The sequence below is a fragment of the Symphalangus syndactylus genome, chromosome 9 (assembly GCF_028878055.3).
Source record: "Symphalangus syndactylus isolate Jambi chromosome 9, NHGRI_mSymSyn1-v2.1_pri, whole genome shotgun sequence".
NCBI lineage: Eukaryota > Metazoa > Chordata > Mammalia > Primates > Hylobatidae > Symphalangus > Symphalangus syndactylus.
In genome coordinates, this window is record NC_072431.2 from 47,624,682 (window position 1) to 47,651,407 (window position 26,726).

The 26,726-nt window shown below is 37.2% G+C and overlaps 1 protein-coding gene across 13 annotated transcripts in view; it reads right to left on the reverse strand.

The window, feature by feature from the left end:
* Positions 1–13,675, reverse strand: part of GALNT13 (polypeptide N-acetylgalactosaminyltransferase 13) — a 613,915-nt gene extending 600,240 nt beyond the window's left edge. For 6 of the 13 annotated variants that reach the window (XR_010122466.1, XM_055292091.2, XM_063646025.1 and 3 more), the window contains exon 1: positions 13,258–13,673. The gene's annotated coding sequence lies outside the window, so the exon portion shown is untranslated. Of the gene's footprint in view, positions 1–11,984 lie in introns of all 13 variants that reach the window. The other 7 variants (XM_055292088.2, XM_055292087.2, XM_063646022.1 and 4 more) reach the window with 7 other exon arrangements.
* Positions 13,676–26,726: the final 13,051 nt, after the last annotated feature.

Below are 26,726 nucleotides of genomic sequence, written 5' to 3' on the forward strand. Positions count from 1 at the left end.
TTTACCAATTCTTCTGTAAATTTGCAAGCATATCAGGTAGTCATAGTAACCGGTACAATTTAATAACAGAGAGAACTATAAAATGTACTGTCTCTATCTAGAATCCACTACAAAATGTTGTTTCAAATTATTCCTCAGTGCTTTGAAAGTGTTTAGGAAAACAGAGGTGAAACGGAGATACGATCTTTTAAAGAATCTTCTTGTGCATTTTTACATCAGGAAAAAAAGAAAAAAAATTAAGCTATGGGAAAATAAGGCCTTGAAGAATGAAAAAAGTTCTATTAAAACAATTCTATTTAGGATCTGGTTACACACATTCATAAAACTAAAGATGTATGATTCCGATTTGATTGGTAAAGTCAGTTAGACAAAGTAAAGAATCAAACTTAAAGGATACAGGACAGAGACTGAAGATCACTGTTAAGAAGGCAATGAACATCTTTACTCTAATAAAGACCCAGAGCAAGTAAAAGCTCTGTATCAGTCTTAGGCTTTATACCCAGAAAAATTCTAATTCACTTTATTCTCAATAAAATGATAGACCTATCTTCATAAGATAAACATTAGACTACAAAGTGGTACTGGGTATTTTTTTAATACCAGTTGATTTATTTTTATTTCTTTTCTTTTCTTTTTTTTTTTTTTTTTTTTTTTGAGACAAAGTTTTGCTCTTGTTGCCAGGCCGGAGTGCAATGGTGGAATCTCGGCTCACTGCAACTTCTACCTCCTGGGTTCAAATGATTCTCTTCCTTCAGCATCCCAAGTAGCTGGGACTACAAGTGTGTGCCACGACACTCAGCTAAAAATATATATATTTGTATTTCTAGTAGAGACGGGGTTTCACCATGTTGCCCAGGCTGGTCTTGAACTCCTGACCTCAGATGATCCGCCCGCCTCAGCCTCCCAAAGTGCTGGGATTACATGCCCATCACCCGTTGCTTTAAAGATGAGGAAACTGACATTCAGAGAACTTAAATGACATGCTATAGAGTTTATTAATGGCTTTGTCAGGACTAAATCCAATGTTCCCCTCTTAGCCCCATAATTTAGTACTATAGGGAATTATTGCTATCATGTTCAGTGACCAAAGTGCCAAGAATTTATATTTCTTTGTATAGTAAACCCCCTCAACCCCAGTCAGTTCCTCTCCCCAGAGGAACTCACTTTTAATTGTTTATTAGCTCTACAATAAAACCTTTAAATCCCAATATCTTTATGGATTATGATGCCTCCACAGAGAGTGGTTGGAATCTGTGGAAATCTAGGACGTACACACTCATCGAAGCATAACCACATTTTTTTTTTCAAAAAAATTAAAGCATACCTTGACCAAGCAAACTCAAAGTAGTTTAGCCATTATCGAAGTCACTTCATATCATATTCAGAACTTCTCTATCTTTCCTCCTAATGTAGTCATTATTCCTCTTGTTGGTTATCTTTGTAACTTTAAGGACTATATCAGTGCTATTTCTTCTATTAACTATAGACACTATCTCTTGACTCCTATTTTGTGATATGCTACTATTCCAATCCCTAAACTTTCCTTCAACTCTCTCCAGTCCCCATACCTAATTCCCAACCTCACCCACCTGTATGTTTATCATGACATTGTCAGTCTTGATAATATTTGCATTTTGTTCTATCACCACAATTATCTTCCACATTTTAAGATTGACTGAAAATCAATCAAAAGATGAAAATCAGTAAATACCATGTACATTTAATATAAAAATATTATTCATTTGCGAGCCAACTAAAGTCCTATGGTTATTCTCCTTTTTTGCATATTCTTTTGTTTTACCTGACATTTCTACTTATTTTCTTTGTACACTTTTTGTCTTTTTAAATACTCCTTAAACATTAAATATTCTATAACGTCCCCTTTTTGTCCCAAATCCTCCCACCAACCAAACCCTCCATTTCCTTATACTAATCCTACACCAGGTTGAAACAACACAATTTGTTCACCTTCTTGGACTACTTCACATAGCTATCATGCCATGTCCTTCTCTTTTTCTTAACCATAGTTTGCTGAGGTTCAACCTAGAGTAACTTTTCAAGAAAGGTTATATTTAAAGAAGATAATGTTTGTCTTTATATGTCTTAAAATGTCTTAATTCTACCCTGACACTGGATATTTTGACTGGGTATGGTATGCTGAGTTGTAAATCACCTTTCCTCAGAAATCTGATAATTATCTTCAATTCATTAATGCTTGCTCTAACTGTATTTTTTGTTTTCTTACTAGACGTCCAATTAGTAGGACGTCATGCTTTATGGAGATTCACTGTGACTCATATTTTCCATCTTGTTTCATTTTTGTTAGAATTGACAGATTTTTCTCCATTTAAAATTACAAATTTTCCCTTAAAATATTTGAAAATATCAATTTCCAAGAGTTTTTCTTACTCATTTAGTGTTCCTTTTCTATATCATCCACTTATTTTATGAATACAATCTTTTCCTGGATCTTTTCAATAATTTTATATATATATATATGGATATATATAAATATATACATAGAGAGATATATAGATATATATATAAATATATATATAAAAAACATGTATTTGTCTCTTTTATGGTCCTCTAATTGTGTGTTTCTTACAAAGTCATTTTGTTGTTACTGGTTTCTTTAACTTGGTCTCTTTTTTTTTCATGTTGCAGATGTTTAAAAATTTTTGTTCTTACATTATATCTTAAATGTCTGTGATCCTTTATTGCTGTTTTACGTATTTAAAAATGAAGGAATACCAGCCTGGGCAGCATAGCAAGATACCCCATTTCTACAAATTATAAAAGTTAGCTGGGTGTGGTGAGACATTTCTGTAGCCCTACTTGCTTGGGAGGGTAAGGCAGGAGGATTGTTTTAGCGCAGGAGTTTGAGGTTACATGCAGTGAGCTATGATCATGCCACTGTATTCCAGCCTGGGCAAGAGACCCTGGCTCAAGAAAAAAAAAAAAAAAAAGTAAAGAATATAAAGGAATAAAAAATGCAGATCTCTGTGAACTTGAGTGGGTCTTGTTGACTAAAATACTTTGCTTTAGGGCAAGCAAAAAGCTGAACATCAGGCTTAAAGACTCTAAGTGCCAAAATAAAAGGGGCATTGTTTTTCTAAGACCCATCCTTAGTTGCCCTTGCTGTCCCTTGGTAATTAGTACATGTTAAGAGTGGATAGTTAGGTGAGCGAGTGAGAAAAACTCACTACAGAGATGTTTACATAGAAAGTAGAGTTGTGAATACAAGGCTATCTATTTCATCTATACATGTTTGATAAATTATTTTGTTTTAGCCCCAGACTCTCATTTCTGTTCTCTACTTTTTTCAACATTATTGAGCCTCAGGCCTTTCGGGGCTTAATACGGGCAGAGTGAACCTCCTCAACTTCAAGCCACCAACCCACCTCCCCCTGCCCCGACCTCCTACTACATTCTAGGCAGTTTACCTTGCTTTACTCTCTACAATTTGTAACAGTTTTATAACTTTTAATCCCTCCGTCTAATGCTTGAATTAATGAGTTTTCAGGAGGTAGTTTAGATAAAATAGTTATTATTCCTTCCTCTTAAAATGGATACTCATCTATTGAAAACTAAGAAGCTATACTTTAAAAAGTCTAAAATGAAAAAACCCCAAGAGCCAACAAAATTATTACACTGTTGCATGTTACCATAATCATGATAGTAATAATGTTCTTCAGAATGATTCAAATAAGGATCTCTGTTGAGATAAATGTGAATTGCCCATCTGCACAGACCTTAAGGTACACAGGGTAAAACTGATAGTACTGATTTCATGTTCGAAATGCCTTACATCCTGTTCTGTTTGTGGGAAATGAGAAAACTGATTTAACATTTGCAAAAAAAGATGAATTGAAGTTCAAAAATTATTTGAGATATTTGCAAATATTTTACATTTGTGGAAGTTAGTTTTCCTTACAAAAGGAATGGAAATGATGTATACATGTTATCCCACTTGAATTAGAATTTTATATAGATAATAAGAATTTGTGCATTGTAGAAACAAAAATGGGCCTATTGTTGTCTGCAACAGCAAATGATGTGTCTCATAACCAGCAATTCAATGTGTTAATTCAGCTGTACCATCCAATTACCTACAATTCATCTCAACTTTAGTGCACAACAATAAAAGTCTTTTAAAAATTTTTGACAAAATGTCTGCTCTAGGTTACCAAAATAGAGGAAACACTATCCATAAGTCTGACAGTGGGTACCACAGAATATAAATTGTTAAAATTATTTATCACAGCCTATCAATATCACAATGATTTTTGACGTGAAGTCAGTAATCTAGCATAAATAATGAAACATATATTGGTTGTTTTATTTTTAAAAAGTCTGACCAAGTAATGTGAGAACCGTGTGGCAAGTGAAATTGGCATCCCCTCAAATAACACAGCATTCCTTTAGAGCCATGGCCTGCCACCTGCCAACTGACCACAGGGCCCAAGCACACAATTCTAAAAGTAGACAAAGCTAATGAGATGCAAATTTAGCATCCCCATCCTCCTGTTAAATGACCTAGATGCAAGAGCTATAGTGTCTCTTACCTATTCAGAAACTAAATGATGAGATGAACAGCCTTTTTAAATTTCCTTGTTTTTTGTTTTGTTTTGTTTTGTTTTGTTTTACCAGAATCAAGGACACCAATACATAGTTCAATCTGGCTACATGAAGATTTATTAAGTCATGAAAGAGAGACAATTTAAAGCAAAAAGCACCATGAAGAAGAATGGAAAGAAGAACAGAAAACAAGATATGGAGCAAAGAAAAAGAATACTAAAAAATAATAAACACAATATTTACCTTAAGAAAAAAATCAAAAGGTATGCTTAAAATCTATAACATATGAATAAAATCTGCACCATATTCAGTGACAGACTGTTTCTAATATTTTTCAGGACAAGTGATATATAATCCTATTTGAGACTGAATGATCAAGAAAATAGAAGAAATATAAGTCTCAGGAATCCTGGTGAAATTTGCTATAAGAAAAAGAGAAAAGATGGTAGTGAGTCTTGAAAGTAGAATAGTCAGTAACCCCATAAACCCTTAAATCATTTACAGAATTGGAAATCACATTGTTTCTAAATGCCGATTTTTAACTCTTTTTTAAACCACACAAGTGGAATGACTCATTATTGAGGGTTTAGAATTCAAATAACTTACATAATTTAATCAAACATCAGTCTAAAATAAAATTTATTTTAAAAAACACTAAAGAAAAGCCATTTACAGGATTATTTTAGTGTATTAAACAAAAATATTAAATAACAGAAAAGGAGAAAATGTACTTTGTTAAAGATTAATACATCAGTTTTCACAAGTGATTATAAATTACAAATATTCCATCTTATACAAAGCTTACAAAAATTATTGAGAAAAAATCCATAAATTTAGGTAGAATTTCCCCAATCCTTCCATAAATATGAATATTTCCTAATGTAACTTGAAGATCTTATGCGCAGCATTACAGGAAAATAAATTGTTTCTTATTTAGTATAAAGATGTAAATCTTAGTTACCTATTGAACTATATATGGTTATTTTGTTATGGATTGAAACAAACAGCTATTTCTTTTCCAAATATTTTAAAAATATTCTTGTCTGCAACACTATGTATTAGTGAGTATTAATATTGTTTTGGTCTATGTCTAATTAGAGGCCAAGTCAATGATGATACTACCTGAGGAAAACCACTGATTTTTCCATGTTTACTATCCCATTCATAATTATATTTATTTCTTAATCTGGTGCTACAACTTCTAAAATATAAACTTTTTAAAAAATTTCCAACTCGAGAAATATCAGCTTTTCTTCCTTCACTTTCAAAGGCAAAACTTACTCAAACAGAGAAAAGACATAGAAATCTGGGTTCTCTTTTCAATTCTGCTACTTCAAGTTTTGTGGCTCAAAGCATGGCCAGGATCAGTGGCTCATGCCTGTAATGCCAGCACATTGGGAGGCTGAGGCAGGAGGATTGCTTGAGGCCAGGAGTTTAAGACCAGCCTGGGCAACATAGTGAGACTCTGTCTCTATCAATAAAAAAATTAAAAATGAGCCAGACATGGCAGCATATGCCTGTAGTCCTAGTTGCTTGGGAGGCTGTGCCAGGGGTTTAAGGCTGCAGTGAGCTATAATTGCGCCACTGCACTCCAGCATGGGTGGCAGAGGGAAACTCTGTCTCAAAACACACACACACACACACACACGCGCACACATGTAGGTAGTTTTAATTATTTTATCAAAATTAGCATCATCCTTGCCCTTCCAATGATCTTCTTACACTGGCCAACTTATTTAACCTTTGTGTGACTCACTTTCCTTATCTCTAAAATAAGAATACTAATAAAATCTACTTTTGAAGGTCTTTATGATTAAGTGAATCAATATCTGCAAAGCACTTAGAACAACTCTGGCGCATAGTAATTGCTGTGTTTTGTTAAATAAATCTGTTAAGTGATACACTACAAGCAGATTAATTGCTTGAAATGTCACTGCACCTCAGAATCACATAGGAAAATGTGTATAAAGGTAGATTCTGTGGATCCATCCCAGTTAAATGAGACTCTGTATTAGTGGGACCTGAACACCTGTAACTAAAATGAATAAATAAACTCAAGGTAATTTGGATTTACAAACTGCTTTGGTAGAAATCAAACTAATGTCTTAGGTCAATTTAGCCACATTTCACACACTCCACCAGTATTCTTTCCCTCTTTGATGGCCCAAATAGACATTATCTAAAGCAACCTGGGATGTAAAATCAACTGCCAGTTTTACAAAAGCACTAAGCAAACTTGCTTCACTTTCACCAAGGCAAAGAAGTAAAAATGGAGCAAACTGATCCCTACAGGTTGGGATGTGTTTTTTGGAGGGAGGATGGAGAAATTAGTTCTGACAAGCTCTTTTTGTCATCGCCCAATATTCATTTCCAATCCCAGGACACAGAGTGGCACCATCTTAGTGTCAGTAAATGGCAGTTAACTACCAAGACAGAATAAGTCATCCCTAATCTTCCAATAATTTCAACAAACATTAACACAGTAAACTAAGGCTAAAGCAAGTGCTAGCATCTTTCCTAGGTCCAAATTTTATTTGAAACTAGGAAGAGAATGGAATAAGCTATAAGCATTATGTCATCAAGTCATGAATATGATGACCACGCTGGCCAGAGCATGGTCATATCACAGTGGTTCAGAGTAAGATGGGCATCTCAGCACAATCTACAGGAAATTTTTTGTGATGAAATTTTCATCAGTCTTGGGTGAAATTAGGAAAATGAGTACAATGTGGAAAAACGTACAGGGAGCTTAATTTATTCTCTTTAAATAACTATTATTTATTTTGAAATTCAGTTCTTCCATGTTATTTGGTGTTAAAATATCCACTTTTATAAAATTGTGATGATAGAAGTAGACTTTTTCAATCATTCGTACTGTACAAAAGAAAATAATCACATAAAGTTTACCACTTGATTTTTTTAAATTATCAGTCAGTGAAAATGTCAGACTGAGAACTATTAGATTATTGGCTTCAAGGCAGAATAAACTGGTGTCATCCTTGATGCTCACACATATTAGCTGTGTGATTCTGAGGTGAGGCCTCATTTATACAATAGGAACAGTAACATACTATTACTCATATTGTTGTTATAAAGATAAAACATGTTAAGACCTGCCAGATGTTTACTTACCACAGTACAAGTACAAAGTAAACAGCCAACAAAATTTAGCCACTTTATCCATTTATAACCCAATACACCATCTTACCTTCTTCATAAATAAGTTGGAATGGACACATCTTTACATATATTTTATTCCATTTTTCTTTCTTTAAACTAATGGTTGTATTTCACTGGCGTCTTAATAGTCATATAAATCTCACCCTCTCTATCTGAAACTAATTATATAATAATAATCTCAAGAGGAAATTAAGTCAATTATTATGCTTCTAACCTACATAATCCTCCTCATATGTCAAAATCCACTTTATCAACAAAAAAGAGGTGCTTTGCTTGTAATATCAAGACAATTAATATAAGACAAGAGACTAAGTTGACATTTACTACTATCTTCAAGATGTTATTTGGATGATTTTTGATTGTGCTATGCTTTTAAATTCTTCTTTCTGTTTACAGTGGCTACTCACCACATGCATTATGTTCACCAAAATGTCAACAAGCAGATTAATCACACTCTTCCTAAAATGTTGTATAAGAGCTTAACTAAGATTTAAGTGACAATTCAATGTAGTGGAATATATGAAACAGTCCCAATTAATTCCTCTTCATGTTAAAACCTTAACATGATATATCTTGGACAGCCCTCATCTATCTTAACAATGAGCATATCTTTAAAAAATATGAAAGAAATCTAAGTATTTATTATGGACATTGTATTTAATTTTCTCACATAGTCTACAAGATGATAACAAATATGTTCATATCTATGATAATAATAGTCATTCTTCTCCCTACATCCCTCTCAAACTATCTTGAAAGGATTAACCATTAACCTGGAACAATTTTTAATAACTGATATTTTGAATCATGTTGAATTCATTTCTGAAAGGTAGGTAATTACGGTAGTGTAGACATTAAGAGACAGCCTGACAGTTCATGAGGACTCTAATTACATGGACACTGAACGAAGTTGAGCCCTTAAAGGAAAAGCATGTCTCCCAACTTTAACTTACAATTTAAATTTTAGATCCCATCAATCTCTGTAGTGATAATTTTTAAAAATTAAGAATTTCATTTAAATGTATAAGTCTAAAGACATACTAAAAACAGTTTGAAAAGCTCATAGCTATAAATGAATTTAGGGTCATGAGAGCACACAGTAATCAGAATCACACAGATGTCTTTAGCCACCTGTAATCATTTCTTGGTAATCAAGCTAAGACCAATTAAATGTATTACAATAGATACACTACAATGAAAACACAGACACAGGTCTGAATATGAAATCAAGACAAAACAAATATCAAGTGATTAAAGTCTGTTTGGTTTATACTGCTCCTCCCAAAAACTAGATACAATTGTTTATAATGCCTCAAACGGATGACTATTACTGAATTAAATGTATTCATTTTCATAAATTTCCTTGAAAAGCTAAATTTCACAATGAAAAACCAGACTTTTCAAACACAGGTATGCATATATTTGAATGGCAGAAGTCCTTCAACAATGTGCCTTAAGATAGAAATTGTAAACAGAAGTCTAATCTGATAAAATAATAAATGGTTTATCAAAGCAGACAGTGCCAGATCTTTAAATATGATTTACGTTTTCAAACATATGCTTAGCCACTGTGTGTGTGTGTGTGTGTGTGTGTGTGTGTGTGTAGTGTGGGGGGGTTGCTGTTAGAAATGTCATTAAATAGGTTGTCATAATAAATATGAGTATATATATGTAGGATTTGATTTGATGTTTCACATGTGTTTATTCTGATGACAAGAGCAGAGGGAAGGATTTAGAACCAAAGCCCAGTTTAAATCCTTTGATAATTAGGCATATGGTCATTCAGACTTCAAAGCAGTGATCCTGTTAGATCCCATTAGATTTAAGATGTCTAGATGTTCCTTCCGACAGGGACACAAATACAAGAAGGTGATGTACTAAGAGTTGCTGTCAAGAATGTGTTGTTTGTTGGAAGAGGTTTCTCTTGAGAATATCATGTCTAATAAGGCAAATTAGTTAAAAGTCATAACTATATGAAGTGTCCATTTTTAAAAGGACAATGAACATCTAACAGAGATATGTAGCATTATAATTTATTTTAGACAGTAAGACTTAATTCTATTCATACTTTATTCTCAAGCATTTTCTCGACTGTTCTTATTATTCAGAAACACCAGGATTCTCTTCATCTGCCCATTCATAAAAAATAAAAATACCTATTTGTTACTTCTTATCTCACCCCTTTCCTAAAATCCCAAAGTTTTTATAAGCTGTACAAGCTCTATTACATGAAAATGTTCCTGTTACAACTACTATTTCTAGAAATCAAGTTGGCATGATAACAACATATTTCACTCTGATATAACTGTTTAAACTGAAATGACTGCCCAGTAAGTTAAAAAGTTAGATGCATAAGTTAAACCTGTAAAACAAATAGAAGGTATCTCAAACAATATCAGATTTTCCACTTTCATTATGTCTTTGCCATTTTTAAATATAAAAATTGGGTAGAGTATCAAGTGATTTATAAATAATATTTTTAAAGAAAAATTGCTTTGAACATGCTCCTGCACCATACTCATGGTAAATTACCAACTATTTTAAGAGGTGACTAGCATATTATCAAGAAAGTAGTATTGCTGCCCATTGATTCCTATTATTACTTTGAATTAGGAGGCATTATGTTTCCAGGTACTTTAGGAAATTCTCATATTCATGCAGTATCACACATCTCATATATATATATGTGTGTGTGTGTGTGTGTGTGTGTGTGTGTGTGTGTGTGTATATATGAACCAGTAGGGGAATCCATAAATTATTTAGGGTAAGTGATCCAGCTTACAGATCAATATATAGCCCCCAAGTATTTTAAGCTGTTATATCTGTTCTTTATATTAAAAGAGAGAACTTTTCATTTGTTAGAAACCACATGAAAGTATTCACCCAAAAACGATGCCATGTCCCAACGTACTTTCAGGTAAGGAGGTTGAGAGATGCCACATTTGAGGGCCTCTCAACTCATTTCTTCAATTCTGCAATGACTGTGTTAAAGAACACCAGCCAAGTTGTAGACTTGCAAAAAGGGGCAAATTCAAGCAATAACATGAACTACAAAGAAGCAGAAGACTCCTGTTTCAATATCCCTTCTACTAGTTCTCAATTACCATTCATAAAAAATCTAAATGAAACCTCCCAAAAAAGGAGTGGGGAGGTGGAATTTAGCTGTAGCCTCCTTAGCATAGCTGGTAACTTGGAAGCCTATGATCTGCCGCATGCTAATCAATCAGCCAACAAGTTTTTATTAAGCACTTCCTAGTTTCCCCACACCGTCCTAGGGACTACATATCTGAGACAGCCTCCATTCTCACATTCCCACTCAGGACTTTCCGAACTAGAATTAATCTATACCAGCAGCACCCTATAATTCCTTTGGAAAAGCTTTCTATTCTTCCTCTCTAAAGTGGATCCGAGACATAGTGCCCCTACTTAAGCAAGTACCTTAAGCCCTGGAATGGGATAAGCATCACAGAAATGGTGAAATAAAAGCACTTATTTAAACAAGCAGAAGCAGCCAGGAAAATTCTCCATGGAATTGAAGGTGGATAGGGGCTAAAGGAGAGATGTGAAATCCTGGTTTACGGCAAACAGTGCAGAGAAATGCATCTTTTTAATGTTCAAAGTCTGCCTTATCCTACGCAAATTCTCCAAATCTATCCAATTCCTAAATCAAACGAACAGGGTTTCAGTACGAAGGTTCTTATTCTGCAGGAGACGAGGGGAAAAAAAACACACACACAGAGATCGCGGGAGGGGGGTGCGGGGGGAAGAAAGATTAGTAATGTAATGCAAAAGTCATTCATTGAGGAAAAGGAAAGGATGCGGGTAATACAAGGAGAATTATCCCGGAAGGTGAGAGGTTCAAAAGTAAATAACCAATAGGTTGACCTTACTTTTCAATATTCTCGAACCAGCAGGTTTCTTTAACACTAGAGGGCATGAACGCGAACGAGACAGAGAGAGAGACAGGGAGACAGCAAGAGAGAGAGACACAGAAAAAGAGAGAAAGAGATTGACTGAGACTCTGAGGAAAGGCAGCTTTCACATAAAGCTGAAAATATTCAAAGAAACCAGAAATTTCAAGGGGGCTTTGACAGCCAAGTGCTTTTAGCCTTGCGAATAAAACCTCTATGTTGTTATGCTGTTTCAGGGAAGGCTGACCACGATCTCTCCAAGGAAACCGCTTTCCTAAGCGCTGAATGCATGGTAGTTTAAGGCAGGCATACCTCAGTCCCCAAAGCTCCTCTCCTCTGCTAGCAACACCTTTGCCTGAAGAAAGCTCCCACCCTTTCGAGGTTAGTTTCCCTGAACCCCAAAGCGTCTATGTTTGCCTGCCCACTGTCCGTTCTCCTGCAGCTGGCTATAAAGATTGGGGAGGCAGACTCTCCTCCTGGAAATTCAACTAACCATAGTCAAAGAATCGAGTATGAGGGAGGGGCTTGCGCAGCTTTCGCTGTCCAGAGTAGCAGCCTCAGTGCGCTCAGCTTCGCAGCAGCGCAGCGCCCTCGGACCCGGCGAGGGGAGCCTGCCGCGGTGCCCTCCACTCTACCCCTTGCGCCCCTCCTTCAGGTCCACGGCAGCCCGGACAAGGGCAGGCTGTCTCCTCCACGTCCCCACTGACCCCGCAGGAAAGTCTCTGCACCTGGAGATGCCCATTAGATGGGCCAGGGCTTGCTCCCCTAACCAAGGCGCTTCGGGATCGGGGAGCTGGTGTTCGGGAAGACGGGGCAGGGAGATGACAGAGGGAGACAGAGACGAGCTACAAGAAGCAGACACAGAAAGAGAACAAATGCTGCAAAACGGAGAGACAAGAGGAAAGACAGATTAACAGGGACACAGACATCCCAAGAAAGACGGGGAAACACAATAAGAGAAAAACCAGATACATGGCCGGAGAGTGTGGACTGAGGGGACCAAGGCTCAGAAAGAGACACAGAGGCAGAGACACACATGACGAGAATGAGAGGCAAGAGGACTCTGAAAAAGCGAGGCAAAGGGGGCAGGATACGAAGGCAACCGTCGAGGAAGGCACCCAAGACCCAGGGAGCGCCTGGTATCGGTCGAGTAGAAACGCCCGCAACGCAGCCGGGGCTGCCTGCAGCTGGTGCGAGAAAGTTGTCCGGGCTTGGAGGCCGAGCCACCCCCGCCGAGGAACGTTGCCAGAACGCAGAGGGGGCCAGAGCCACCCCCTCCCCCAACTCAGCGGGGTAGCCAGAAAAGCAGAGAAGGTGGGCGGCGGCAGAAAGTTCCACGCCACGCGGTCCTCCCGCAACACCTGCAGCCCCGCAGGCGAGCGCACTCGGAGCTCCCGGAGGCCGCCTCGCCAGGTCCACCCGCGCCCCTGCCTTTGCCCTGGGACCGGCCCGGGGCGCTCGGCTCCGCGCCCTGGCACTCGCCGCGGGACTTTGCGGCACCTAGCCCGGGCACTCTGGCAGCCCAGAGGGAGGGAGCTCGTCCCAGACAAGAGGAAAAGAGGAAAAGCGAGAAAGAGACGGAGACCTGCTATCCTGGCCAACGATCCCGCGAAGAGGGAACGGCGGTCCACACACGGGATTCAGCCTCAGATCAAGCCCAGCAGGCGCCGGCCGGCCGCGCCGACTGCGGGGCTCGCTGAGTCCGCGCTCACCTGGAACCCGCGCCGGCCCGCTAGCGCCGCGCGCAGCCCCGGCTCCCGCCCGCGCCTCGGTCTTCACACTTGCCCGCGAGCAGAGGGAGCCGGCTCCAGCCTCGGCAAGCCCCAGAGAGGGGCCCTCATAGCGCAGCGGCGGGCTGAAGGGCTCCTCGAGCGCGGCCAGAGCGGACGCCGAGGCCGAGGAGGCGCCGAGAGCGAGCGAGGGCTGCTAGCACGTTGTCACCTCAGCAGAGCCGCCGCCGCCGCCGCCTGGTCACTTCGCCCCGGCCCCCGCCCCCCTCCCACCCCAGCCCGCCGCTTCCCGGTCCCTCCTCCTCGCGTGGTCCCTCCTCCTCTCGTAGCCCCAGCCTGGAGGCCTCTCACTGGGCTAGTATCATTTACGTAACCAGCACCCCCAGCCCTCCTCCCTCCCTGCTCCCGCTCCTCCCCGGGCTGGGGCGGTGCGCACTGAGCGCGCTCCAGCTGCTCCTGGAGCTGGCGCTTGTGCGATGTGCACAAGTCCCGCGATACTTGGCAGGCACGGCCCCCAAGAGCAACCTTGGTGTCAGCTCCTCTCCCCGGAGGGCGCCTCGCGACCCCTTGCCGCCTTGGGGCCCCACAACGCCAAAGCCGGCCTGCGTGCACCGCGTTCGCCCAGTGTACCAGGGAGCCTCTTAGAGGGGAGCTGGAGGATCAGAGACTGCCCTCGGGGAAAGCGCCGGCAACCCCGCCCTTGCCGTCGGCTCTCCAGCCGAGAGATGCTGTGGGGTACTTGAAGCTTCGGCGCCCTCCGCAGAAAGGACGGAGGTTGGCCTCTTGTTGATTACAATATCTACACCCTGGCAGGATCTAGTGTTCTGGTTGGCGGTGACTACTGCCACCGAACGCACTGTAAGAGTACTGGGAACACAGAGCGCTTCCTTGTGGCTCTCAAATTTTTATGAAGAGGTAAAGAAAAAAGTGGGGCTTTGAATTCCTTTCTCAGGCAGGTAGGTATGATATTAAACACACACCCACTCCGAAGTACCTGGACGTATGAATGTGTAAGTTAATGTGTAGTACCAGTACCCCCATGGTACTTTCAATACATGTAAAGATTTTAGAATAGTGCCTGGCACAAGGCAGAAACCTAAGACGCAGACATTATTAGCATCTGAAAGACTTGGAACCTGTCCCCCACTGCCATGGGAGAGGAACTTTTCTAGGAAATTGAGATTGCCGAGTTCAAGTGCCTGCTTGGCAATTTATTCACTGTGGCTCTTGGCTAGTTTTGGCCCTTGGGGTATCAGTTTTCTTGTTTGTAATAAGGGCTGACAGGGGTCCTTTCTTCTCACAGTGTCACTTCACATATCTTATAGGATGTTTTTGGCAGAATTGGAGGAGGATATAACGACTACATAAAAATATTAAACAGCCACGTTTGACAAACATATGATACTATTAATCATAATCTAGTATGTCAATGGCATTCTTGATTATACTCATGAAAGGCAATTTCCAGAGATATTATCTTTGTATCTTTTCGTGAGTCAATTATCATTTAAATTCCTATGTTAATAACTATATTAATGTCTCCTCCTACATTGTCCATCCTGCCCTACCATCAATTATGGAGCATTTACCAGAGATGCTTCTGTGCATGTGTGAGTACACAGGGTCCCACTCATAACACTCTGGAATGTCTCTCTACTGCTCCCTCTAGTGAATTCCAGTCCTAACAACAGGTCACTTACCTCTACATGGCATACTGAGAAAAACTGGACCAGGTAAAAGATTGGGGTTCTGATGCTGATACAGCTACTTACTAGTCCTATGTTTTTCGAAGACAAATAAGCCCCCATTCTTACGTTTTTCATCTCTTAAAAAAAGGCGCAATTCCATTTTGCAATCTTTGTGATAATATTTAACTTAGGCAGAATCATAAACTTGGAAAAAGTTATTTGGGTAATTGGATATTTACATAGTCCCAAAGTATCACCCTAGAAAGTATTGGCTTTTGGTGCATAACACACCATTCCAAAACTTATTAGCCCCAACCAATAAACATCTATAATTTCTCAAAGCTCTGTGGGTTGTCAGGTTGGTTTCTGCCCTGGCTAGCTCAGTTTGGTTTAGAGATCTAGGATGGCCTCACTCACTTGTCTAGTGTGGAATACTTATTAGTCTTGAGGGTGTGGGACTCAGCTGCAGTGTTTTGTCTTTTGTTTAATCTAGTCCATCATCCTTCAATAGGCTAGCAGTAGTCGTAGTTGCAGGGCTCCAAAAAGCAATAAGGGAGTGCAAGCTCCAATGTGGAGCACTCTGAGATTCTGTGGACGTACATTTGCTGGTGTCTCATTAGCCATGGAAGTTACATGGCACAAACATAGATAATATAGTCCATGTCTTGATGGGAGAAAGTATAATGCCATATTTCAAGGAGAATGCATACACAAAAATAACTTGAGGCTGTTTTTATAATATACTATAGATCCTTAATTACAAAGGAATAATAAATTACATGTAGTGGATAAATCTGGTAAGCATCACCTTAACCAACTGACCAAGGTTAAAGTCACCAATAATGGGACCAAGTGATATCATGAGCCTCATGATATGATGCACTGAGAAGTACATAAAATTATTTATTTAGGATTCCAGATTTTAAAAAATGCATAATTGAATGTAATCATGAGAAAGCAAAGAAAGCCTCAAATTAAGGAAAATTCTATGAAATATCTTGCCTATACTTTTCAAAAATGTCACTGTGATGAAAGTCAAAGAAAAGCTGAGGAACTATTCCAGACTAATGGAGATTTAAAAACCATGACTACTAAATGCAATGTGTAATCCCGAATTGGATAGCAAACTGGGAATAATATCTATTAATATAAAGAGCATTACTGAGACAATCTAATTCAAAATATTAATAAAAACTATAATATCCAAACTGTATTTTTATTTATAATAAAATTAGTTTTATATCAATATTAAATGTCCTAATTTAATTGTACTGTGATCATATATAAGAAAGCCCTTGATCTTTAAAAAATATAATAAAATATTTTGAAGTAAAAAGAACATAGAGGTTGTAAGGTCCAGAAATACCTATAGAGAGAATGATGAAGCGAATGTGGCAACCTTTTGTGATACCATTGGTAAATTTTGGTGAAGGGTATATGTTAATTATTTGTAGCAATTTTGCAATATTTCTTGAAGTTAAAATGCTTTTTAAAAAATCAGGTAGTTTTCATTACCTCACAAGAATAATAACCACAATAATTTATCTGAATGAGTGTTGAAAGTTATTAAAAAGTCATATTTTTTCAAATAGTTAGGCATTTATCTTTAATCAAAGTGGAGCTATTGCAAGTATTTGCTTAGATAAATGGTAAGATCAATACTGTACAATTCTTGGCTATAAGGCCAATATAATGGCTACCAGGCCAATAATGTCTATTGGCTAATGTAAGGCCAAATGTATAGGGACTTAGCTACAGAGTGTACTAAAGACTGGGATATGAGTTTAGCAGCTACAATTGTCCATTATGTGATTAACCAAGGCCCTCATTCTAAAGGGAAATAAAGGGTGAGATAGTTATATCTTGCTGAAATTAAATTACCAGGTTTTGGCAAATTAGGAATGATGGATAAAGGAAAATGTATTATATAACTTTAAGAGATTAAGATTGGATGAGTAGGATGATGGAGATGCCATTATTAAGGGACACTGAAAGCAATAACTTTATTTTCTAAAATGAAATCTAATAATATTTTCTTCTAATTATAACATTTCAGTGGCTTCTCATTGATTTTAAGAAATTGTCTAAAATCTCTAATATGCCCTATAGGAACCTTTATACTCTGGGACTCTGCTTACCTCCTTTGTACTTACAATGAGCTAAGCACTGCAGTAGAGTTTGAAGACAAAGAGAAAAGTAAAGACAGCCTGCACAAAACTTAGGGCTCAGTCATACATCCCGTGAATATACATTGAGTGCTTACAGAATGACAATTATTTACTAGGAACTGGGAATACAGCAGTGAGCTAAGGCTAATGCTCACTGCTGTATTCCCAGTGCCTTCTAGTGAGCAGAAGAAAATGCCTAGCACTGTCTAGCAGTGAGAAAAAAGATATAGATCCTGCCTTCATGAATACTACATTTTGCTGAGGTATGTCCTAACCCAAAGGTCTGCAGCCCCTGGACCACAGACCTATACCAGTCCATGGCCTGTTAGGAACTGGGCCACACAGCAGGAGGTGAGGGGTGGGTGAGCCAGTGAAGCTTCATCTGTATTTATAGCCACTCCTCATTGCTCACATTACTGCCTGAGCTCCACCTCCTGTAAGATCAGCAGCAGCATTAGATTCTCTTAGGAGTGAGAACCCTATTGTGAACTGCACATGTGAGGGATCTAGGTTGTGCTCCTTATGAGAATCTAATGCCTGATGATCTGTCACTATCTCCCATCACCCCCAGATGGTATGCAGGAAAAAAAGCCGAGGGCTCCCACTGATTCTACATTATGGTGAGTTAGATAATTTTTTCATAATATATTTCAATGTAATAATAATAGAAATAAAGTACACAATAAATGTCATGTGCTTAAATCATCCTGAAACCATCCCCTCTCCCAGTCTGTGGAAAAATTGTCTTCCACAAAACTGGTCCCTAGGGCCAAAAAGGTTGGGGAGTGCTATCCTAACCAAATAAATAAGTAGGTGTGTATTTACATCAGGTGATAATAAATTCTAGAAGAAAATTGAAACAGGCTAAGAGTTGAGCTTTTCAGCTCATGCACCACAAATAGTTTATAGATATGCCATAACATATCGATCACTACACCCATCAGAAGTAGCCAAGTAGTGTAGCCTCAAGTTGCTAGGGCCCGTAATTAGATAGCCTTGATCATAAGAAACTTGATAAGGGCTTCTTGGAGAATGGCCTGCATGTGCAGTTCAAAGTATAGCCCATTGTGGGTGGGAAAGCAAGGAGGTTGGGCAGGAAGTGCTAGTGGGTATAGCGCCAGCTAATAACACAAAGATTTAGCAACATAAAGATTAAGTAATTCTATTTCATATATAGTTGATTTCTTATTTTAGTGGTAGCCATGTCAGCTGCAGATTGACTGTTCTTATAATGCACGGGCAATCTTCATATTCAAGCTTTATCATTATGTTGAATAGATTTGATAAAATCCATGGATAGCCACAAAAAATACTAATCAATTAATGAAAGAAAAGTAGAGATGATATATTTTAAATAAGATTTTAACTGATGTAAATATTTGGTCATAGAAGCAAATGTTTACAATCTTTCTCACCTATACTTGTGCAAACAAATTTTCTCATCATTTATGATGATAAACTATTATACAATCATTTAAAATGGCACAATAAGTAAATAATATAGCTACTTCAAGCATAAAATATTTTGTTAAAATGTTGAGTTTATGAAAGCAATATCTCATTAAAAGTTTTAAAGTTTTATTTGTTTTATTTGGAAGTCTTATGATTCAATATATCTTCTTATTACTATAGGTTTTGTAATAATAATTTCATAATATGAAGAAAGTATAATTAGTTTTAAACTAAGCTTTATACTAATACACTCAAATTTGCTGTAGTTTATCTTATGATCCATAAAGCCTTATATCATTTGTCATTTGCACCAAACACAGTGGCAAATTTACATTTTTCCATAACAGTGATTTGTATATATTTTCTCCACTATACAGTAGGATATATGACAGCAAAAAAATAGATTTATTTGTTTATATAGGGAGGTGGTTGTTGTAACTTTATTCAAAGCACAGTGCCTTTTGTACAGTAAACTCTTGTTGAATGGATAAATGAATCCAACCATTTATTGATGAACAGTTAAATCTTTCCTTTAAGACTTTCTGTTTTTGATCTTTCCTTCCCCCCAACAGACCTTTTCTCTCCATGTTTTGAATTCTTGATTGGGCAGTAATCACTCCTGTCAAAGAATTAGGAAAAAACAACTAATTTTCAGCCCACAATGATATTTCAGTACCACGGAGAGCAACAAATCACTGCCAACAAAATTTGTGGTAATGCCAGCCTGACTATGTATGCTATTTAGCATTCATTGACAGAGAAAAGTAACTAAATAGAAAGTAGGACAATATGGAAAAGACTTATTATACTACTGTCCAGAATTCATAAACAGAGATAAGTAGGCAGAAATCAGGACAATGTGGAAGAGTATTGGCATTCAGTTATGGCAATGTGGATTTGCTGCTTTGTAACTTCCGTGTACTTCTGCAAATCAAAAGGCAGATATGAAGTAAAATGTTAAGTGCCATCAGGAATCAATGTAAGAAGCAATTACACATACACAATCTCTCAAGATTCTTTCACTTACATATACCATATGGTCATACCTCTTTTTGAATGTGAATCCTTGGAAGGTAGAGACTGTATCATTGCTTCACAGGACAGAGTACAATATCTGGCACATAGTACATTGTTATTATTTCATTAAATATATATATAAAATTGCATAACTATGTCAAGCATGTTTCAATTGCTTATTAAAGCTTATGAATAATTCATTAGAATGGCAAAACTGTTCTCATGTTTAAGAATCTAATACTTCACTGTTTAAATTTTAAACATGAATGTTTATCAAAAATAGCTCAATAGATAATACATTTTATTGGTTTTCACTTGGACTTTATTTTAAAGCTGTACTTAAAATATCTCCCTCTTATATGGAGCATTTTCTAGGGTGTTTTAATTAGTTGTTTGAGGCTTTACTCATAATTCCAGCATACTAACTATAACAACTACATCTTTTATCCAACAGATAGCTTATATCTGACTCACTCTAACTTTCTAAGACAATAATTTTACATTTGTGCATTGATGACTTATAGAGTTAGAGTGAGTCAGATATGGGGAACAAAGAAAAGTATGAAAGCATCTTTTTAATTTAAATATTTAAAAGGATTCCAAGAATCATATTGGATTTTCATCATAAGCCTTATTTTGCTTCACCTATCTCATTCAAAGTAATTATTTATATGTAACATAATATACTAAACAAAACTTAACTGTACCGGACAAGAAAATTTTAAGTAGACAAACTAATACATTATTCAATTTTAACAGAGAAGAAGTAGAAGGTATTAAGTGGAGTGTCACAAATTTTGGTCCTGCATCCCATCTAAATATCTGGTTAGGATATGGATAAAATTCACCTATGGGGCCAAACTGATGTGAAGAGGTAATTTTCTCAATATTAAATGAAAAAAGAATGACTCATCCAGTAGGAAAAGTTGACTACCATTAACTATGAAGAATTTTGTGAAACTTACCTAAATAAATAAAGGGATATTCTTTATTTTAAAATATTAGAAGTTCATATTATAGTACAGATTAAATATAAGAATATAACATATTGGAATTTTTCATTAGCCTAGAATGCATAACAGTCCATTAATTCAGATGTATGTAGTAATTATCTTATGTATATGAAAAGGAACCATACAAATATATTTATGCTATAAAATACATCATATGTATATTTCTTTGGAAAATATAAAGCATTTTACAAATGTAAGGTATAGTAAAATAAGAATAGTATTAAAATTTAACACATAAAAAAGGAAAAATTATAGAATATATAAATGATATGCCTAATTTATTAGTGTTAGGAAAGAAATATTAGGGTGGAATATGTAGCACTGTTTTGAAGTACTATTGCCTTGAAATAGTCATCAGTATAATCCAAAAGCAATGAAATCTATTAGCCACAAACAACATAGTATTATTCTCTCCATGAAGAATTCCATAAACATGGGAATTCACCCTTCACAATTTATAGTATAGGATATTAAGAGTTACTCAAATTTATAAAGAAATAGAATTGAAAACATTTAAATGTATTTTTGCTCCAAGATATATGAAACAGTTCTGCAAGATTTTTTTCCAGGCCTTTAGTTATATCAACTTGACTGACACCTTTGTGCTACTTCTCTGAACAAAAGGTTATTATATAAGCATGTGTGTACGTGTGTGTGAATCTTTAAACTGTAACAATTTATTTTTAAGAAGCAAATACCCAGAGCTGTCTTTCTAAGTGTGTAATTGCTATAAGATTATTGAATTTGAAAAGTTAGCTTTTATAGCCACCTCTCATAAAACATACAATAGGACTAAATATGTCATGTGACACATATGTTGTTATATTACCTTTTGGGGTTAGAGTGGTTAAAAGTAAAAACTGAAAATAGTACTTCCTCCCCACCAGTCTGCAAACCATGTGAGCCACCATTAGCTAGATTTTAAAAATTGATATAAGACCTAGTGTCATGGCCTCTAGGCATCCATTAAAGAAAGGAGGCTGGGCACGATGGCTCACGCCTGTAATCCCAGTGCTTTGGGATGTTGAGGCGGACAGATCACCACCTGAGGTCTGGAGTTCATGACCAGACTGGCCAACATGGCGAAACTCTCTACTAAACATCCTTACTAAAATCACAAAAATTAGCCGGGCATGGTGGCAGGCACCTGTAATGCAAGCTACTCAGGAGGCTGAGGCAGGAGAATTGCTTGAACCTGCGAGGCAGAGGTTGCGGTGAGCCAGGATCGTATGATTGCACTCCAGCCTGGGCGACAAGAGCGAAATTCCATATCAAAAAATAAAAAATAAAAATAAAGAAAAAGAAAAAAGAAAAAAGCATAGAAAAAGTAAACTGTACTAGAATCAGCTTTTAAAAAGCAGAACTTCTATTTTTATTTTCATCACAAACTATAGAAAATAGTAAATGAATAATTCTCATTTTCATTCACCAGTCTACACAAAGTTGTCATTTTATTTGTCTAAATACCACATTCCTTCTCAGGCCAAGGGTCCACAAACTAACTGTAGACTTTAAAACAGACATGGAATAAATATCCAATTCTGCCATTTCACAGCTATATGACATTAGGTATGTACCCCTCTGAGAAGTAGTTATTTTGTTGGTAAAATAAGTATACACTACATATAATAATAGATATTTTGAGAATTAAATGATGCAGTATATGGAGGTTCCCTAGTATATTACCTTGCTTAGACTAGGTACTCAGCAAATGGTAGCTATGTCTAAGTCCTTGCATTTTTAAAAGGCACTGCTGTCATTTCCAAAATATAAAAGAGGCTTAAGTTGGATCCAGGAAGGTTTCATGCTCCTTGCTGTGGGGAAAATTTAGGGATAGCAGTCCAGGTGATCAGAACTTTTTGGATACATATCACTGCTCTCACTGCTTTTTGCCTCCTCAAATCCCTAAACTCAGTAATGATCCTAACTTAGAATCAGAATAAACATTGGTACTATGAGAGCTCCTTCTCCTGCTCCTAGACCTAATTACTACTCCTATCATTTGCATTTGTCCTCTGTGTGAGTATCATACACACAATCATGCATCGGCACACATATGCACACAGATTCCTACTTAAAATGTAAGCCCCAGGGACTTTTGTCACGTTGGTCATAGAAATATCCCTAATAGATAGAATGGAGTGCCTCCCACTTAATGAGAGCCCGATAAATAGCATGGGTCATCATATAGTTCTATATTTTTGTCTCCTAAATAACCACTTTGTAGTTAGAAAGTGAATGCTCCTCTCTGTGGAGAAGACCGTCTTCCCAACAACCACCTGCTGACCCCTCCATAAGCTTTGCATATGGATAGAAGTCAATTGATTTGGTCCTAAATAGTAAAAGAGGATAGAAGTCAACTGATTTGGTCCTAAATAGTCAAGCAACTATATCCCCTATCCCTCGATTGTTCTGAATTTTGCTTAGCTCACTAGGGCAAGTACAAAGATGTCCTAAAGTGGCTAATATATGAAAGAGAAGGAAAAGAAGGAACAGGAATAGAAGCATGATCTGTTTGTCAGGACTCAAAGCACTTTGATAGTAACTTCAACATTTTGAAAATTCAGAATTCTTCTTTACAAAGCATTATTTTATCATAATATTTTGCCTTTTGGCAACCCAATTTCCAGAGTTTCAGAAGAAAGTACAAAACGTCTGAATAAATTCATGTATTTTAAAGTAACTTACTTTCGGCCGGGCGCGGTGGCTCACGCCTGTAATCCCAGCACTTTGGAAGGCCGAGGCGGGCGGATCACGAGGTCAGGAGATCGAGACCATCCTGGCTAACACAGTGAAACCCTGTCTCTACTAAAAACACAAAAAAATTAGCCGGGCGCGGTGGCGGGCGCCTGCAGTCCCAGCTATTCGGGAGGCTGAGGCAGGAGAATGGCGTGAACCCGGGAGGCGGAGCTTGCAGTGAGCAGACATCGAGCCACTGCACTCCAGCCTGGGCAACAGAGCCAGACTCCATCTCCAAAAAAAAAAAAAAAAAAAAAAAAAAAAAAAAAAAAGAAGAGGGAGGATTATGAATAATCATTGCAACCTGATTCCAACTTCGAATTAAAAAAACAGAATTTTAAAGTAACTTACTTTCAATACATGAATACGTGAAAGTAATTTACTTTCAAATTATCTTACTTTATTGAGAAGTGGATTATATAGGACTTCTTTATTCACCTTCAAAAAAATCTACCTTTTAGTGATTGACATTTTTGTTATTAGTAACAATGAAAAGAGGAACCAATTTTATACATGTAAATTATGAATCCTATTTGGGTAGGATTCTCAGCCAATTATTCTGACTATTAATGCTGAATGTATGGTAGTATTTACTACAAGTCTTTGTAAAGTCTTCCATTAAAAAGTATAGAAGTGATAACTTCTAGATTTTTAAGTAAATATGTACTCTTTACATCAAAATTTAGGTGGATATTTCAGTTACATCTAGAAAGTTGTCTCCAATTTGTATTTCATAGCCACCATCTTTGTGGTTCAGGGTAAATACATGTTTCTGCTTTTTTCCTCCTAATGTTAAAGAAAAGTTGGACAATGTTATACTTGTCTATTTATTTTTCCTATTTGTCTTTTCTACTAAGGGAAATATTTATGAAACAATTTGTTATATTTTAAGACTCAGGACAGAAAAATGAAAGCCAGCACCAAAAGGTATGAAGTAAGTAAGGAGAGAAATCAAGCCAGACCCTGGTTTGAGATTCATTTGTTTATGGAGAAAAGACTTAGCACAAAGAACAGTCAAAAGGGTTAGGAACAGTATTCTAGTAACAGAATTGATTCCAGCTAAAAATCTGTACATATAGATTGTGTGTATGAGTATCTTTGCGTGTTAGAAAACAAAACAAAATTAATCAAACATTAGAAAATTAGGATATTTATTAGGATACTACATATTTGGTTTCTCTTAAAATTAGATCTAGAAAAATTGAACCTACTTTGCCAAATGCAAAAGAAGCTAAACGAACCAAGAGGCCATCATTTCTCACATGGATTATTCTACAGTAGTACACCCTCTTGCCAGGGAAGAAGTTCCAAGACCTGCAGTGGATGCGTGAAACTGCAGATAGTACTTAACCTTATGCCATATAAAAACCCATGTACTTGGCCAGACACGTGGCTCATGCCTGTAATCCCAGCACTTTAGGAGGCCAAGGCGGGCAGATCACCTGAGGCCAGGAGTTCAAGACCAGCCTGGCCAGTATGGCGAAATCCCATCTCTACTAAAAAATACAAAAATTAGTTGGGCATAGTGGCAGGCACCTGTAATCCCAGCTACTAGGGAGGCTGAGGCAGGAGAACTGCTTGAACCCAGGAGGCGGAGGTTGCAGCGAGCCGAGATCATGCCACAGTACTCCAGCCTGGGCAACAAAGTGAGACTCTGTCTCAAAAAATAATAACAATAATAATAAATAAATTTAAAAACCTGTAAACTAAGCTTTTTCTATACACACATACCAATGATAAAGTTTAATTTCTAAATCAAGAACATTAAGTGATTAACAACAGAAACTGATAATTAGAGTAATTGTGACAATACACTGAAATAAATGTTATATAAATATGATCTCTCTCAGAATGGTCTTATTTTACTGTACTCACCTACTTTTGGACTGCAGTGAACCAGAGGTAACTGAAAGCATGTGCAACTGAAACCAAAAATAAGAGGGGACTACTGTAATCACCTTCTGTTTCTCTCCCTGCCCTCCTTGAATCTGTTCTTAAACCCAAGTTAGATCTTACTACCACTCTGCTTAAAACCCTGAACACCTCCACATCCCAGTCTGAGTAAATATCAGAGTCCTTTCAGTGGCCTATCTCTGACCCTTTCTTACTCTGCTTCAATCACACTGGCCTCCATACTAGTTATCAAATCATTGGGGCCTACTTGTGCCTTAGGGCCTTTGCATTTTCTGTCCCCTCTTCCTATGACCCACTTATCCCATATAGTTGCTCTTCATTCAAGACTTGACTTAAATGTCATCTTCTCAGTAAAAAATAACGACTTAATTTAAGATCACCTAATTTATACCTTGATACGCCTATCTCTCTTTCCTAGTTGATTTTCCTCCATGGTTATTACCTCCTATAGATTTTACTTATATATCCTATTTATTCTCTATGTTCCCTCCTATTATAGAGGCAGTTTTAAATTAACATAATAGATCTTCATGTATTTCACTTCTTACTACATCCCCTGCTCTAAGACTCATACCTGGCACATAAGTCTTACTCTGAAAGTTGGTCTCAATGAATGTTATGGACATGATTATTTTCCCCATTTGGCTAATGAGGAAACTGGAAGCAAGAGTTACATAGTTTGCTCAGGATCACATATCTAAAAAAATTAAAATCCCGTATTTAAATGCTGGCAGTCCAACATCAGTTCTCAATCTTTTAATCACCAAGTTTCAAATATATCAAGAAGAGGTATGTGATTTTCAAGAAAAAGTTTTAAAAAAATATATGTGTGGAAGTGCAGAATATTCCTATGTGAATAAATATGCAAAGATTTTTCTATAACTCGTCTGCCCTCTGTAAAAACAAAAGATCATTACCTTTGATCTAAGTGGTTAAACCAAAGATGAAATCAATGATTTTTTACAAGTGCTTTGGCCCTGTTGCTTCTCTCACAGCTGCCTACTTGGTTCTCCTGCCCCATTTTCCCTGGATTTGGATTAGATGATGCGATACAGATTTTTTTTTTTTTGAAATTACAGTGACTTCATTATTCCCTTCCTTAAAACATGAATTAACTTATGTCTTGAACTATAACATAAATAGAGAAAAGTTCACAAATCACATGTGCATAAATCCTTGTATCAGTGGTACACTGGTAAATATATAACAACCAGCTCCTCCACTGGAAAAGAAAAACATGCCGCATTGAAAAAACTCAATTTTCACAGTGTGAACGGTCCCAATATGGCTAATTTCAAATTACCAAGTTGACATCGATCAGCCTGCAAAATTT